The 15,725-nt window shown below is 35.9% G+C and overlaps 1 pseudogene; it reads left to right on the forward strand.

Moving 5' to 3' along the window:
• The first annotated feature begins 14,311 nt into the window (after positions 1–14,311).
• On the forward strand, positions 14,312–15,048 carry LOC107516414 (annotated as a pseudogene).
• The last annotated feature ends 677 nt before the right edge of the window (positions 15,049–15,725 follow it).

Below are 15,725 nucleotides of genomic sequence, written 5' to 3' on the forward strand. Positions count from 1 at the left end.
TGTGTAATCTCAGACCTTGGGTTTATCGCCTAGAATTTTTATTCTTTCTCAACTAAAAATGAGCAAGAAATTATTTCAGAAGACTTCATTAGTAAACATTTAGAGTGTCTTTTTTTTTATAAGACTATGTGATAAATATGTTACATGAAAAAGCTCTATCTCCTTATGCAATGATTTTTAATTAGGCTTCCTTAGAATTTCTCCACGGAACTCAAATTTGTTCCTTCCCTTAGCAGAGAATATTTCTGAAGAGTGCTTCAACTTACCACCCCAATAAGCATTCATGGTGGCTATATTTATACATTTTTAAACAAATACATATGTACACATACACATCATATATAAACGCTCAGCATGCCATCTATGGGCAAAGTGGAACCCAGAAAAGCCTTGGTAAGATGGAAGTCTGCACTATCAATTTGCCCCTTAGCGATCAGGTTTAGGGCTTTTTTTTTTTTTTTTCTATTTTCTTGATGGGGGAGTAGTAAGTAAACATCCTTAACAATCACTTAAAAGAAGAACTATGAAAACTTCTGTGAAATGATAAAAGACAATAATTGGAGAGACTAGTCATCTACAAAACATTTTTGTTTAAAAACTAATGTAAAATGCCCAACAGTATTTTGAATCCAGCAATTCAAATAAATCAAATATTTAAACTATGTTATGTCACATGACTAAAGAAAATCTCAGTCAAGTTTACTTGCCAAACACCACAAGCAATAATAAGTCCAGTGATCAGGGAACTAAAATGAAGAAAAATCAGGGGAGGTCATATTAACAGATGGAGGCAGAGACACAGAACAGAAGAAAGAAGAAAATCGAAGCAAGCACTAAACTAGGTTTGGCTTAAAAATAAGCTTAAATTACTATGAAAAACGATCATAGAAACAGCTCTCGGCTTTGCATTTTTCTTTCTGAACACCCACCCTACCACCACTAACACCAAGTGCTTTTGTTTTATGACTTACTTGTGAATGGATTTTATAAAAATCTACCAGGAAGGCACATCGCCCAATCACGTCAATCCTGTCTCAGAGCCCACCTATGTTCATGCTCTCAGACAGATAAGAGAAGAAGCTAACTTCCCTTTCTTGGAACTTCTAAAGTGTAGAGGGGAGGCCAGGGGCAGCCAAATTGGAAGATGCTCTGTTTAACCCTCCCGCCTGAAATACTGAGTAAAATCAATTCAGAAAGGAGTTACATGTCTACTGAGAGACATATGCAGGTGGGAGTGTCCATTTCCTGAGGCTAGAAGTGTTTAACAGTTTCTCAAAGAAACAAGATCAAACGTATTTGAAATTACAGGAGCTGTAGGGAGGCAGCTAAGCAGTTGGGAAAAAAACACTGGGTCCAGGATAGAGGAGCCCAGGACCCTATCTCAGCTTGTCCCAGTCACGTGCCCTCGAGCGTCTTTTAACCTCCCTGTGCCTTAGTTTCTTTGTTTGTAAAAATAAGACATTTGATCATTTTTCTAGCTTTGATAGCCAAAGAAATTTTAATGAGACTACAGTGTTCAAATAAAATATGGTCCAGCAATGTTTCATAGAATCATCATCGTTCGAAATGCAAATGAGTTCACAGACTCTAAACCTAAAGTGAGTGACGCATCTTCTCTGAACTCACTCATTCATGCATTTATTCTTCAATAGGTGTTTATTAAAGATCCACTATGTGTCAAACTCCAAGTCAGGAAATAGAATATGAATTCAAATAAGACTCAATCTCTTCCCTCAAAGAACTTGCAGCTTAGTGGGGGGAAAAATAGATCTGTTTTCACAACACAGGGCAAAGAGAGTCCTCTGCTAGCATATGTCACAGTGCTGTGAGAGCATGTCTGGAAGATCTCAACCAGAGAGGCAAGGGTAAAAATGTCACCAAAAGATGCCTGGAGAGGCCATACTCAAGTCCTACCTTAAAGGAGGAACAGGAGTTAGCCTCAAAGTAACAAGGACATTTGAAGCAAAGTGAGAAGCCTTTGAGCTAAAGCCTGGAGCGGAAAGAAAACATGGAAGGTCCAGCAACCGCAAACTGTTTAGAAAATAGAGACTTATATAGTGAATTATATGGTACCAAAACTGAAATAGACTGTACGAACTGTCAAGAAAAGAGAGTGACTTACCTGAATGACAAGGTTGCATGCATATCAAAATCTTATCTGATTTCGTTTTTAGTAACCTTCTGATTCTCTTTTTGGTAGTTTAAGTCCAAAAAGATAACATATTGGGTATGCAGATAGAAATGCACCATCTTCCTGACAGTTATATTTCTCATTGCCAATTAAAATTTGTATTAATTCAGCCATTTCTACTGGGTTTAGTTACTTACATGAGTCGGCAAATTTTGAGTGCATAGGTGGATGCAGGTTCTGCAAAACCTCAGGTCTGAGAGCTTAGAAAAGTAAATGTCACCTTGTGGAACCCTCTGGCAGAAGTCTTGCTAACCCTGCCAGCCACACACTTAAACAGGACTTGTGCAAGTCACCTTCTATAACATTTCAAATGCAGCCTCAGTTGTTAAGTCAACAAATAATTACTGACCACACTAAACTTATGTGTGGTTCTTAGTGAAAATGATAATTTCTATTTGTTTAATGTTTACATGTCAAGAGAAGTTCTAGGTACTTTTTGAAAGTGCACATAAGACGTATGTAAAACTTTTCCCTTGAAATCTTATTTATGGATATGGTTCCATAATGTAGCAGAAGGTCCTGGGTTTGTGCCCCAGTGGAGCCACAGTCCATGGTCTTTGGCTATGCCACACTGAACAAGCCTGATGTCTGATCTCGGAAGCTAAGCAGGGTCTGGCCTGGTTAGTACTTGGTTGGGAGACCACTTAGGAAGACCAGGTTCTATAGGCATAAATAATAATAATAATAATAATAATAATAATAATAATAATAATAACAACAACAACAATAATAAAGACATCTTATTTATAAGTCCATGTGCTGTGGACTGAATGTTTGTATTCCTCTAAAATTCAAATGTTGAAGCCTTAATCCCCAGTGTGGTAGTATTTAGAGTTAGGGCCTTTGAGAGGTGATTAGGTCATGAGGATAGAATCCTCATAAACAGGATTAGTGCCTTTATGAGAAGAGACAAGAAAGCTTGCTCTGCCTCTTTGCGCTCCACCAAGTGAGGATGCAAAAAAAGGTGGTTGTCTGCAAACCAAGGAGAAGGCTTCCACCAGACACTGAATCTGCTGACACTTTGATTTTGGACTTCCTAACCTTTTGAGATTTGTGAGAAATAATAAATGTTTCTTGTTTAAGTCATCCAGTCTATGGTAATTTGTTATATCAACCCAAGCTGTCTAAGACAGTGGAAAACGAATTAACCTAAATTCAACCTACAATAATAAAGTGCAATCCCAATTGGTAAAAACATATATGAAAAGACTGAAAAGCTATACAGCAAAAAGTTGACAGGATCAGGTGTCTTTTTATATATGTATGTATGTATGTATGTATGTATGTGCGTGCGTGTGTGTGTGTGTGTGTGTGTACACATATCGGGTTTGTTCTTTTATGTATTAATTTTTTTATGGTGAATATATATTTATAATTGAGAAGTTCTAATTCACTGTTAATTCACAAAAATCTTCAAAATTATTGCACAAGTCTTCAAAGTCTTTAGATCTTATCTGAATGCAAAGTAGGCATTCTTACTAAAATTATACTGAAGTTTTAGATGAAATACAATTAGACCATCTCTTTACTTTACTAAAGACTTAATTTGTTATTCTGCTTGCACATATTTGGTCCCTCATTCAAAACAAAACCAGCAGAGCTATACCAGTCAAATGTCGCTTCATTACCATAGCAACATAATAGTGACAAAATCACACTCTTACTTCCCTCCCTCTCTCACATACATGCCCAGTTACTGTTTCTTACCTACTTTCATTCATCACCGTTTTTTTCCATCTAATTTTTTCATCCTTTTTTATATGCTGGCTTCCTTCTTCCCAAAAAATGTGGTGAGGAAAGAGTAGAAGTGACTAATCAAAACACCCTAAATTCTAAATGCCAATTTGTTTGCTCTGTTTTATTCTCTTTGGGGATCCTCCTAGTCAACTATAAGTAAGGAACAGTTATATTTTTCCTGAGATTGCTTATCTAATCTGCACTTCTGAGTAAAAATGACTTAAATAATCAGAACTTGATTCAAACGAGCTCCTAGATAGAAGGAGAGAAAACATATTGGGGGAGCCACTAGCAGCAACTGAATTTTATTGGGTTTTGTTCCACTCGCTTGTCTCATCCCCCACATAACCAGCTGTGAAGAGATGGGGCTGTGACAGGAGCTATCACAGGTAAACCTTTCAGTGGCACTTAAAATGAAATCAGGGACATGGACACTGTTATACTCCGTACAGGGGGTGTGCAGGTGACTTTGCCTACCAAGTCCACTTTGGGGCCCTCCTTTTCCTACACCCCTTTTTCCTTCCTAAGAATTCTGACTTCTCTTGGGTATCTGCCCTTTTCCTGGAAGGGTAGCCCTGGCCTTAAGCCTAGATAGTGACTCTTGACTGATTAATAGTAATATTACTATAATGTTAATTATAGTAATATTATTTCTTTGCCAAGATTTTGGCCTTGGCATGAGCATGTAACACTCTTCTGGACAATAAGACACAAGGGAAAATCTGCTGGTGGCTTCTGAGAAAGCTTGTTAAAAGGTACAAGAATGTGGCAGTAACTGCTTGTGTTCCCCACTGTTCATGCTCCACTTAGTCCATAGTAGCAGAAACTCTACCTGGGTACTCGAACATCCAAAATAAAAGATATATTTCTCAGCCTCTTTTGTAGCCCATTGAGGCCTGATAAGTTCTGATCAATAGGCTAAAAACAGAAGTGCAGTGCGGCAACTCCTGGGAATCTTATTAACAGCTGACCGGTGCTCTTTCCTGCTCTTTCTCCTTTCCTCTACTCTGCCATGTGGGATGTGGATATGATAGTTGGAGGTGAAATAACCATTGGGGATCGTGAATGACCTTGGAAATGGAGACCACATCTGGAAAAACAAAAAAGAGGCTACACTTAAGCTGTTGTTATTTTGGGTTTGCTGTCATTTACAGTCAAACCAAATACTAACCAATTCAAAGAAAGATATGGCCCTCTCTCAGCCTCTGGATGTTGTGTCTAGAAATGATGCCTAGAACTGCTGCGACTATTGTGCAGCCTTGGAGGAAACCAGCCTGAGGCCCAAGCCAAATGTAAGTACAGCAGGTAATGAGATAAAGCTTGTCAACCGACCCTGCAACTACTTCTGGATTTTTTATTACGTGAAGAAACAAATTTCATTACCTTTTAAGCCACCAAGTTGGTAATTTCTGTTTTTTTGCAGCTGAAAAAAATCTAGCTGATACAGAGTTTAATGGTTTCTAATGGTCGTAAACTACATGACCCTTTGGAAAAAGACTCAGCTAACTAAAATTCAGAAGAAAAAGATTAATTATAGAGCATTGAGAAAGGTAGGTTATAAGACATTTAGAAAATAAAAAACATAATCTCACCAGTCCAAAATAACCAAGATGATAATTTTGAACAACTGATTTTTTTTAAAAAAGTAATATATGTAATTACATATATTTTTACAGATATGTAATCACACTATATGTTTAACTTGATCTCTCCCGCTGAATATAAACAAAAATTCTGGACAAAGAATAAGAAGCAACTAACTGGGGCCTCTGAAAAGTAAAAAAAGAACAAGGGATTTTAAAGAGGGAATTCAAAATTTGGGAAAAAAAAACACTTTGGTAATGGTAATTTTTCTGCTTTTTTTGGTCTTTTTTCTCCCTGGTTTTTGGCTTTTTTTTTTTTTTTTTTACTTCTTTATCTCTCAGCTTTTACTGGAGGGTGGGCCAAATCATAAAACTCTGAGTAGATGCAGATGATGAAAACTTTCTGACCAGAGTACTGGGAACAGCAGTCACTGTAAGCCTGTCCTTGACTTACTTTTTAATCCACTTACTTGCGAATACTAGATGCCTCATTAGGCCTCTTAAAACTGTGCTTTTAAAAACAAGAGGGTTTCCCCCCAACCCCCATTTTTAAGTAAGACAAACAGCAACGCCCTAACACCCAAGAATTATCCTCAATTCACTTCAAATTTTATCAGTCATTTTTCCATGTTGATAGTAACCACAACAAGGGTTTCCATTTCAGCTTTTCCCCACATCCGGCTGTATTGGCCTCACAGTCAGCAGATGCCCAATCCATTGTCTCCTTCTATCTCCCAGGACAGAACAGAAACGCTTAATTTTTCAATGTAGGAGGCAGGAGCAAGGCCCAGAGTGGACCTGGCTGAGTTTAGCCATTTCTGGACGTTTTCTCTCATCTCATGAACTAAAAGGAGACTAGATGCCAGCCCAAGGCTAATTGTGATGGCCTCCCTCCCACCACCAATGCGCAGAGAATGTGAGGAGGAAAAGAAACAAAGACGATAACACTGGGTAAGGAGAAAGAAGGCTGGATCATCTTTGCAGCAAAATGCTCATTGATTTATTTCCTTCTGAAATAAATTTCCCAATAATTACAGCTCAGAAGAGTTCTTTACAAGTGACAGCCTTTAAATTTTACTTATATAAAATTTAAAATATTTTCTGTGTTTTAAAGTGTGCACATGATTGGTTTTTCTAAGTTTGGTGTTTATGTTGTTTTAAAAAGAGTCAATTTATCTATAATAAGGGAATTCAGACAATTCTGACATTTGAATAATTCATGCTTCTTCATGTTTTATTATTTGTTAAGCAACAATATTCTGTCAAAAGTGTAAAGCATTTTTGTAGCTACCAAGTACAATTTTTTTAAATGTAGTTGTTTCAGAAAATACATGTCTGAATAATTCTTAAACTGGATACGCATAATATAGCAATGAGTATGCGGGTATTTGAACTATTTATAAACTTCGAATGCAAGAAACTAAAGATTTTCAGAGTTTAAAATTAATTATCTTTAGCCTGATATAGTTTGGCAGGTGATTGCTTTTTGTCCAGTATACATTCCTTTTAGTTTTCTGCAATGGAGAGGCTAGAAAATGTTCACAAATGAATAAAAATAAAGCAGAATTTCAGGCACAAATAAAAATGGGAAAAAAGTGGAAGTTGTTAAAAAAAAAACTCTTCAAATGCATTCATGCTAACGACACTATAGGAAGTGGTTGAAATGTTTGTTGTGATCAAGAAATTGCAAATTAATGAAAAGCCAGGTAGATATACACAGAGAGAGCTTAGCTACACTGCACTAAGACGATGCCTGCCATCCTGTGGCGAGAGGCGGCGTGCAGGGCAGAAGGGCAGGGAGCCCAGGGGAGTCTGATCTCAGGAACACAGGGTTGTCACCTAGAGAAACATCCATCTCCCTTATTACCCCACCGTGCTTTTCTGCCACACATCAAACACCAGAGGGACAGCCACCTGTCAGGAAGCACTGCCTGCTTGCCTCCTAAATGAGAATATAGTGTATGGAAGGTATCGTTTTTGAGTCTTATACTTTCATGTGAGAAGTGCTTGTAAGGCGGCAGGAGCTCGGGGTAGGGGTTACGTGTTGCAAAAATGTCCAGAAACATCAAACATTATTCTTTATACAGAAAGGTAGGCTCCAGCTTTAGCAGCTGATTCTTTTGGCTCTAGCTGAGTCAAGCAGTACACAAAGAATAGACAAAAGCCTGCAAACGACTGGCAGTCACCATGGGGTATGCCAAACCAATGACGCTAACTCCCGACATTGTTCCTTCTCTGTGGAAGAGCAGCTGCACCTGCATCTAGTTGAAGCTTGGCTACATCTCCTCCTCTGGACCTCTGGAAAACTCCACGGTAAGAAAACAGAACTCTGGACATCGAAAGGCCTTGTTTCTATATATATATTTGAAAGCTTATTTGCATGGAAATTTTATTCCTCAGGCTTCACCAGTTTTAAGCTTCAGCTTTTTATAATAAACTATAAAATGAAGCATGGCACAACTGTTTTAAATGATTTCTTCTTCGATAACTGAACCCAGTTCAGTTTCCTGTTTCTGGAGGCATATGGAATTAGATACATGCCTCTAATATTAGCACTTTATCTCCCACATAACACTTTGACAACCCAAACTTTTTCAATTATCCATTTACTGTTTACTGTAATATCAATCGTCACACACCACTCTTTTGAGTGTCTTTTGCCAGTTGTTACGGTATGTCAACTTTTTAAAAATATCATTGTTTTCTTCAATAAGAAGTAAAATGAAAAACCATTTTCTTTCATCTAGTATTATAGATGTCAAGAATAATATGATATTTACGGATCTTAAGAACTGTCTGCCCATAGGGTTCATTCCTTAAATGAACATTTCTTAAACGTGTATAGAACATCCTATTATATAAGAATGAGACACCCATTACTCTTTCCATTTTGTAGAAAAGGAAATGAAGGCCAGTTGCATGATTCCTGCAGATCCCTATTATGCAAGAGGAATGTGGAAAATTCCAGGAAAACCATTTATAAAATGATTTAACTGCTATTGTTATTATTTATCAGTGCAGGAACAGCATCAAGAAATCTGTATCTTTCAATACTTTATGGAATCCAAAATTGTGGAAAGAAAAAACACTTCTTCACCACTTCCCCTTTGGGATTTTCTCCTGTGTCACCTGTGGGATAGGATTGCTGACAAGGGTTTACAGTTCCAGTGTGATCCTGGGTGTCTCTAAGACAGAGCCTCCCTGAATGGGAGCTGTCTATGGGTGGGCAAGGCCCTCAGCACACTGAAAAAGCAGACACAAAGAGAACTACTCTATCATGTTAGGCTTTCTTTTTCATTTGCAGTTATGTGTTTGGAAGATCCTTCTTTCAGTCGAGTATCTGCCTATTTTTATGTTCACAAAACACTTTCTTCAAAAGTCAACCTTCAAATATCCTTGAAGTTAGAAAGGCAAACAAACTGGCTATTGTTCACTTAGATGACACAGGGCACTTCTCAATGTTTGCTCTAATCTGCTAATACCCAGTGGCAGGTGGAAATAGTCAAAAGAATTCCCATGAGAGCCATTTTCTCATTTGAACACGATGGAAATGGCACTGGATTAAGTTCAAAGATCGTTTGAGGTTGTAGCATATAAAGACATTAAAGAGTTTCTAATACTGCGACCACTTCCCTTACAACTACTACTATCTCAAAATATACCCTTATAGCTAAGAAAATACAGGGTGGAAGGGTCAACAACATAGCTATTTCACACTAGATCTAGTAATCTACGTATGGTTAGTAATTCATTCATAGAGTCCAATTTAAAAAATATAAAACAGGTGAAATGACACTGTAATTGTTTCATTTATGGTCAATCACACAGTTCCTCAGTATGGACCATGACAGTCATCATGTGACATGTAATGGGCACCAATGACAGTGGTGAAAGCAAAAGGCTCTGGAAGATACAAGTCAATCACTTGTCACAAATAATTTCTATGAAAATTTACAGCTAGACAATTGCCACACAAGATAACTTCAAGAATAAAGTAGTAGATAATCTGGATTCTGTATAGGACTAAAAAACTAAACATATAAATAAAAATGGACAAATCTTGAACAGCAGGTATCACAGTACTGATGAGGTTGGAAGTTCATACAACTTGCAAAGTTATAAGCCAATAGACTAAACACAAATGTTCTAATATTTTACAAAACCAATAATTTTAGAGAAGTAACTGATTCCATTCTCTCAGTAAAAACATCACAAAAATAAACAGGTTGTTAGTTTTGGCAAAGGAAAAGTTAAATGAAGAAGCATAAAAATAAGACAAGTTATCAACGGGGTAAGTCTCTGGTTTCATGTAGACATTTTAATGACAATTCGGCAGATAGTAAGTATCTTAAGAATGTTTCTATGTTTATAGCAATAGTTATGAAGTACATATTGTTATGCATTTATAGCTGTTTCAATCAAAGAGCAGTTGTAATAAAAACATAAAAATATGGAATATAGTATTTGTGATGTCTTAAAGGAAATTAGAACAAATAGATACAGCCTTTATTATACAGCAGACACAATTGATTTTAAACTTGATTCCTTATTAAATCTTTATTATCTCTGTTCTACATTATGTTCTGAATGAAAAGTACAAATTAGGGAAATATGGAAAATAGCCTGAGTAGTACAATAAATCCTGCAGCCAAACACTATGATTGGTGTTATAATACAAAGAAGAATATGCCATAGTTAACAAGGAGGACATCAAGAGATCCTATTCAGTAGGAAAAAGAAAGAAAAATAGTAAAAGAATCCTGATCACGAGGATAAAGATATTCCTGAGGTAGCAGTATTCTAGGGAATAAACTAAGGGAAAGTAGAGAATGTAAAACAGGAGTTAGTAAAATCAACGACATTTAAAAATCAACTTAGATAAAGAAAAAAAAAAACTGGTAGAAGAGTGTGTGGCTATTTCCTTGGATTTTCTTCCATGCAAAGAGATTTTTAATTATGTGAATACCTGTAAGGTATAAAATAATTTATTATTTTTAAATGAAGAATAAAATAATATAATAAATGTGAAAACACTTTGATAAACAAACAGAACTACACAATTGCAAAGTGTATTTCCATGATATTTTGCATTTATCAAGATGCTTATCTTGCTATTATTTGTAATTGTCAATAATGTGATGCTGGGGGTTATTAAAAATAATAAGATATGCACATTTAAATATATGTTTGCCATTGATGTTAATAAATTCTACTGTTCTACTAGAATTTTTGAATGAGGTATTTTATATTTTTGTATGCTTAATTACATACTTCTTTAAAGTTTTTACCCAGAAGAGGTATTAATTTCAATTAGTCATTTTTAAAAATTGTTTTTACCTGTTCCATAAAAATGAAATCCAATGACCATAATCTTGGTAATTTTTACAGTCTTCCAGGGAGGTTATCTAGAATAATTTATTTTATCCTTCTTTGTCTTAGGAAAATAAATATGTGATACTTGTTTACTATAATTAATCCATGCCTACAAAGAGTTCTATAGCTAAAGCAAAGGAACTAGTTGGTAGAGATTGTCATTTAAAAATTCAAAATTTAAAAATTCAGTTAGCCAATTAAATGAACCCCTCTGTTTTTATTTACTTGAGAGAAACAAGGTACTGTTTTTTCTTTTGAGGTCAGTCTCTTATTTTATTTCTTTGAGACTCTGATTTCTTCTCTTTCTCCAAGAAATAAAAAGTATAAGAAGGCTCTTATATATTAATATATCTTAAATTTCTTATTTTGACTCCTGACTAAACCCTCATCTTATAATTTTTTTTAATTTATGAAAACGTAGAGACTGTACTTCCAAAATATATCATTTCAACTCATTTACACATGCTTTTACTTCCAGGTGAGAAATAAAACAGTATTACTGAGAAAATTATTAGAAATATTAACTACATCTCAGTAGCGAATGCTTTAAAATCAATATTCTTTTATTTGAACAAACAACAGCAAAAATCATTAAAATAGGACCCTAGCAATTCAGGTTAAATTATAGCTCAATCATGAATTTGTGAGATCATTTGGACAAATTGTTTCAACAATTTCCATTTCTGCCTCTTGTAAGTATAATAAGCATAATTATCCTTGCTGGATGTTATGATTTTGAAGAACATGTTTTTGGAAATCTTTCAGATTTTTAGGTATCTAATACAAAAGAGGAAAGATACTATTCACAAAAATAACACCTGTCAAGAAGTACATTTTTATCATATATATTTGAAACCATGTCTTACCCTTTTGTGAGTAGAACTCACATAAAATTTCAGAGAAATATAGTACTTCATGAAACAAAATCCAGAACAGGCTTTAAAAACTAATAAAGACCCTGAGGAATAAAGCAGATGAATTGATTTAAATGCCCAAATCATAAGGACTCTTTTATTCTTTCCCAATAATATCCAAAACATGCCAACACCGTGAGTTCTTTTGTTGACCTTATTTTGAATTTCCCAAGTAAAAAACATACTCGAGAAGCAAAATTCGATTTAGAACAAGCTACAGTGAGAGCCGCAGACATGACTGGTCATGTTAAAATGCTGGCCTGCATCCGCCTGTGTGCACTAGCCACCCAGCTGCCCCTTATAGCACCCGGTTGGCCCAGGGATGGTGTTTCCATGGCTATCATCTACCACCTCTCTGCAGCCTATTAGGCAAAAACCCTCTGCTGCTTCTGAGTAATAGACTTCTTGCCAAACTACATAATTATCTTTCATAGGTTCAGTTTTCCAAGAATTTGACCACTAGTTAAAATAGACATTTACCTGTTTTCATAAATGATTTTTAAAATTTTATTACCTTTAATGGTTTTTCACATTATTACATCTGCTACCCACCCTTTCCTCCATGATGCACATCATATTTTTCTTAGCTTTTTTTCTAAGCATATTTTCTATTTTCTTAGCATATTTTTCTAACTCTGACTGAAATCTCAGTTAACAAGATCACCTATGTATAACTAGCCATTCTTTTTCTTTAAGTGTTTTTTAAGACAGACAAACTCCCGTGAAGACATAAGATTGACTAAAAGTGCACCATCAGGTGATCATCCAACAGGCAGCAATTTCTAAGAAATACCAGAGGTTAAAAGGAAATCCTGCTTTTCAGACTCAGTAAGGTAATAACGTCTTATAGTAGCACAGAATTAGCAGGTGTTAAGCCTCCAGTCATTGCTGGAGGATGTATTCCATAATCATTGACCTTAGGGAGCTCATCAAATTTATCAGAATATCTTGGTCTTTAAGTTCTGCCTGGTGTAGCCCCAAGAAAAGAAATTAACTACAGTTTAGTTTTGGAACTAAATGAGATTTGTAGATTCATAATGCTTTCCCTGTATCAGATATCTCGAAGAGGTAAGTTCCTTTTTTCTCCCAAAGGTTATTATTATGAATGTTCAGCAAAATTAAATATATCTTTGTTAAAACACACACACACACACACACACACACACACACACACACACACACACACACCTTCTATGAAAAAAGTGCAACATGAAATTTGTTGATTTTCAGGGTACTTTAAAAATTAAAATATTTCTTCTTTTTTTAATATTTTAAGAATAAAAAAACTAATGATTTAAAATTTGTGCAAATTTGTGCCTTCAGCTATTTCCATTGCATTCAACTATATGAGTAAGTCATTTCTACTTTTCAGGTATTACAAACTGTCATGCTCCTGACAAGCCATTTTATATCAAAAAAGATGAAATCTCCAATTTGTAATAAGTAGCTTCTTTTCTTAGGTCCAGAGTTAAACATTGTTTATAAGGATGTGTAAGCAGGACCTTTTTTAGTTGTGTTGGACTATGCATTGATATAAATAATATTAAAGGGTGAGTAACAAATTTTCCTGATTTATGCAATACTCTTAATATTTTTAGAAAATGAAAATAGTTATATGAGGGAGGGGTGGCGAGACAGAGGTTACCTGAAATTTGATATATCAATTAATGTATTAGTTATAAAATATCCATTATGACAATAACTTGTAACCATTTCCAAAAACAAACATCTCAATGTTTAAGCCACCTCAACATCTTGAATTCCCTGGCATGTTAGCTTTTCTACTCTCCATTTAGAGCACAATGACAATGTACTTGGTAAGTCACTGACACTCAGAACATAGAGTCAAAAAATCTATTGACAAGCTACTCACTGTCACAAAGTTAGGAATACCTTAGCCTATGGGGGTGTTCGTTATCTTTCCTAACCCAAACATTCTCCACCATTATTCAGACTCCTCTTTTGTCAGTGAAAACAGGGATGGTTTCAGTATTCGCATGCTTTAAATCACTTGGCTCCGAAAATCCCACAGTATTTAGAAGGCAACTGACTCAACACATTATAATGTACTACCAATCCAGATAGTTCAGAGAGGTCTGCTAGTATGGTTATTCTTTCTTCTTTCAAGTTTCCTGAAGAAGAGGGGGAAGGAACTCATACTTATTCATGTGCTTACGAGACTCTACTGGGTACTTTATGAATTCATTTAACATGTATTTATCGAGTGTCTACTATATACCAAATACTGTACTAAGCTCTAAGGATGTAGTGCTGAACTAAATATTCACTTAATTCTTACAACAACCCTGGAAGGTAGATAATATTAATTTATAAATTACAAATTAAATGGTACTATTCAAATATTTTTAACTCTCATAAAAATATTTAAAATTTAGTCCCTTTATTTTGTATTTTAAAAAGGAAGTTTATTTCTTTTTTCTTTGATAGAAGAAAATAAAATTTAGATTGTTTTTCCCCTATTAAAAATATAATAAAGTGGCAACAACGAGAGGATGAATAACAAATTCGACACATTGAAAGATGATGACAGTGGGGACCATGATCAGAGTAAAGAAAAGAGCACACAGAAAGATGGTGAGAAGGAAAAAATGAAATGAGACAAGAGTCAGAGAAGCAGCAAGAGGAGGGCTGTTGTCTCTGGACCAGCAGAGCATCCCTTGCAGTACAACTACACTTTCTGGCACCCCAGGAGAACCCTCGGCTGTCACACCAGCTCACAGGGCTATGAGCAGAATATTAAACAGATTGGCACCTTTGCCTCTATGGAACAGTTCTGGAGGTTTTACAGCCACGTGATATGTCCTGGGGACCTGACAGGCCACAGTGACTTCCATTTCTTCAAAGAAGGAATTAAACTCATGTGGGAGGATGATGCAATAAAAATTGTTGCAACCGGATTATTTGGTTCTGAAAGGGCTTGGCATCCTGTTGCTGGGAGACTCTTATCCTGGCCTTGTTGGGTGAACAGCTCATGGTTAGGGAGGAGATCTGTGGGGTTGTGGTCTCTGTCCGGTTTCAGGAGGACATTATTTCCATGTGGAATAAGACTGCCAGTGACCAAACCATCACAGTTCGAATCTGAGAGACGCTTCGGTGAGTGCTTAACCTATCTCCCAACATCATTATAGAATACAAAACCCACAATGACAGCATCAAAATGCCAAGCAGTCTGGGCACCCAAAGCCTCCTTTTTCAGCCCCTCTGGAAGCCCTGGTTCAATGTGCCATGACTCTCTTCCTCTCTGGATGGCATCGTCATTGAAACCGGCTTCACTGGAGTCTCTTGTTCTGTTGGCATGCTACCTGGAGGATCCTTCTGTCCTGGATAAGATGGACTGAAGCACTGAGATCACTTAATAAATGGTGCTAAACTAAAAAAAGCATATATGATAATAGTTTTTCTTTAATCTTAAATATTGACAGTATGTGATTTTGATTCTTGACAAACTCACAAACATGAGTAAAAAATGGACAAAAGATTTGGATAGACGTTTTTTCAAAGGAGATGTATAAATGGCTAATAAGCACATGAAAAGATGTGTAACATCATCAGTCATCAGGGAAATGAAAATGAAAACCACAAAAAAAGAGGAGTCTAAGTCACAAAGAATGCTAAATTAAAAAAAAATAGTTTGCCAAATCTAATGGCCCTTCCCCTTTTCATAGGGGCATAAACCGATGTCATATGTGGCTTGCACAAGAATATAAATGGTGTTGTAAGAAAGAGCACACAATATATACAATGGGATATTATTCACCCATTTAAAAAAAAAAGAAAATTCTACCATTGACAATCACACGAATGGACCTTGAAGGTGAAAAAGGCAGGCAGAGAAAGACAAATACTGTATGTTCTCATTTATGTGTGAAATCTAAAACAAACAAACAACCCTTGCCCCCAAAGTCA

The sequence above is a fragment of the Rousettus aegyptiacus genome, unplaced genomic scaffold, assembly GCF_014176215.1.
Source record: "Rousettus aegyptiacus isolate mRouAeg1 unplaced genomic scaffold, mRouAeg1.p scaffold_m13_p_3, whole genome shotgun sequence".
Classification (NCBI taxonomy): Eukaryota; Metazoa; Chordata; class Mammalia; order Chiroptera; family Pteropodidae; genus Rousettus; species Rousettus aegyptiacus.